At 50.4% G+C, this 2,500-nt stretch overlaps 1 pseudogene across 1 annotated transcript in view; it reads left to right on the top strand.

Annotated features, from left to right (window-relative positions):
- Positions 1-2,500, top strand: part of LOC310790214 (transcription factor COE1-like) — a 98,989-nt pseudogene that overhangs the window by 76,948 nt on the left and 19,541 nt on the right. The window contains exon 4 of the transcript in view: positions 2,269-2,334. The product of the transcript in view is annotated as a transcription factor COE1-like (transcript). The remainder of the gene's footprint in view (positions 1-2,268; positions 2,335-2,500) is intronic.

Here is a 2,500-nt window from a genome sequence, read left to right as displayed (position 1 = left end):
AGTTTAAGGCAGATGAAGCTGCAGAGAACCTTATGGAGCTCCTATTGATCAAGTTCAGAGCCCTACCGGCCTCTGGCCACGTTATCGCTAGGAGGAAGGCACACCAAGCAACATTACATGAAGAGATCCTAAGGATGGAAGCCGTAGTGGCGCAGGTCTGTGCTGGGATCGAGGCCGAGGCCCTCCAAGTTAGAGAGCAGATAACTGCTCCAGAGCCAACGACCCAAACTACGGAACCCACTGTTCCAGTGCCAATACCACCAACACTCCACACGACTGCGGATAAGAGCGAGGAGTTGAAGCCGAGTTACGGTGGCCTCAGGTCGGCTCCCCCCAAGCCGGAGGAGTGTACGACCTTCGGTGCCCTCAGTGAGGATGCCACACCGGCGCTCCACGGGGCGGCCAACGGGACACTAGGGGCAGAGGCCTCCCTCCAACGAGGGCAGACAAACTGCTTCCTCACCGACCCTATGCCGCTGAGGTTCCTCGACTGGAAACTCAAGCCACCAGAACCAGAGGCTCCTCACTACCGCAGTAGCTGGGTAGGATGGGTAGGATGGATAGACCCCTGGCTCCTGAGCGGCTCCCGCACTGACCTCACGCCGCTGAGTTTCGTCAACTGGAAGCTCCAGCCCCCAGAGGCCATTACAGCTCGCTACTGCAGTAGGATCCCACACACATCCTGGCCAACGAGGACAGTCACCAAATCTTGGCTCTTGTGATGTACGGGACTGGACAACGGCGTGCGGCCGGTGGCCAGGCGGACCACAGCCCCCCTCACTCCCAGAATAATCAACCAAGCCCTGCCTATACCAGGTGGGACTAGAGGGCCATTCCGGCCATTTCTGGAAGAATACAGATTCCCCACAGGAATCTGGGAGCGGCTGTAGAAAAGGGCCCATAATGGCCCACCGTCAAGCCTGTTCTTGGGGCAGTCGATGCCCACCAGCCGGCGCGCCACGACGTAATGATGATGACATCATCAACAATGACACCGATGATGTCATAGCATAGAGCTCACCTGTGAGGTCATCGGCAATGTCAGACATAACATCGATGATGTCATAGCTCCCTAGAACGTTGTGACATCACCAATGACGTGATGTCATACACCAAAACGCGGGCATATAAGCCAGGTGTCCTGTGACGCTATGCTTGACTAACCTCATCCAAGAGATTCCAGCTTGATTCACCACATTCGAGAGATCTGCTTGATTCTTCCGAGATTCCCCCTTTCCTTCACGATGTCAACCATTAGCACAACTAAATCCGGACCCGAACTGAATCCTGGCCATCTTCCAACCGGCCAGGCCCTGGCGCCTGATTGCCTTACACCCAGTCATCCCAGTGGTATTTCAACCGCGTCCCAGGACCGACATGTCGGTCCCTATCTCCATCTCCGTGATTCTGACCGATCAGAGCGCGTGAGCCCTCATCCACGATCCAGCACACTTCACGAGGCAAGCCCAAACGCTTCGCCTCCAGCAAGCCAACAAGCTTCGCTACAGGCAGTGTCCTTGGAAAATAGTTTCAAACAATCCAACTTGCTGTTTTCAGCGTGTAGCCCATCCACACAATACACCACAGAGCTATTATACACGGTATTTAAAATCTCCAGCTTGGGCGGAGTTTTCAAAAAAGTTTGTTTTGCACTAGTGACCTTAAACGTCGTTTGCGTGTGGACGGGAGGCCAGAAGGCTCTGTTTTCAAAAACATCTGGGTGTAGGTGTGGACAGGCTTTCAATCTAGATTCAACCATCAAACTCAGGTTTTAGTATCAGACTGCATATTCCTGTATATTTTGTACTTGGCACTTTGTACTTAGCTATGTAGAAGCTCTAATCTCAGGTTCGCAGTCGCACTTTGCACTTTGCATTGTGTTTACATTTTAAATATGTTTCGTTGCACTAAGTTACTTTTCCCCCTATCAGGACCATTTCTCTGCATACTTGCACTTTGTATTGTGTTTACATTTTAAATATATTTTTGTTGCACTATGTTACTTTTTACCCCTATCAGGACTCTAAGCCTATATCATCTGGCAGGGGGACTAACAATGGAAATCAGTCTTGTGACTGCAATTGTCGTGCATTTACATTTTTTTTTAATGTTCATTAATGTACACCTGTACCCTATCGAACAAACAAATAAATGAATTGAATTGAATTGAATTGAACATTTTAACAGGAATCTCTCTCTCTCTCTCTCTCTCTCTCTCTCTCTCTCTCTGTCTCTCTCTCTCTCTCTGTCTCTCTCTCTCTCTCTCAGGAGGTGCTGCTGAAGCGGGCAGCGGACCTGGTTGAGGCCCTGTACGGGATGCCCCACAACAACCAGGTATAGGACTTGAGCCTTTCTGCTGTAGGACTCTTTGTACACACTGGGTACCATTTTAATACACTGGGTACCATTTTAATACACTGGGTATCATTTGTAACACACTGGGTACCCTTGTTTGTGATCATTTCCCACACCTGTAGACAGCACCTTCACACACCTGTAG

Source organism: Poromitra crassiceps (assembly GCF_964638095.1).
Source record: "Poromitra crassiceps genome assembly, chromosome: 15".
Taxonomy (NCBI): domain Eukaryota; kingdom Metazoa; phylum Chordata; class Actinopteri; order Beryciformes; family Melamphaidae; genus Poromitra; species Poromitra crassiceps.
This window is presented reverse-complemented; position numbering and strand designations above follow the sequence as displayed.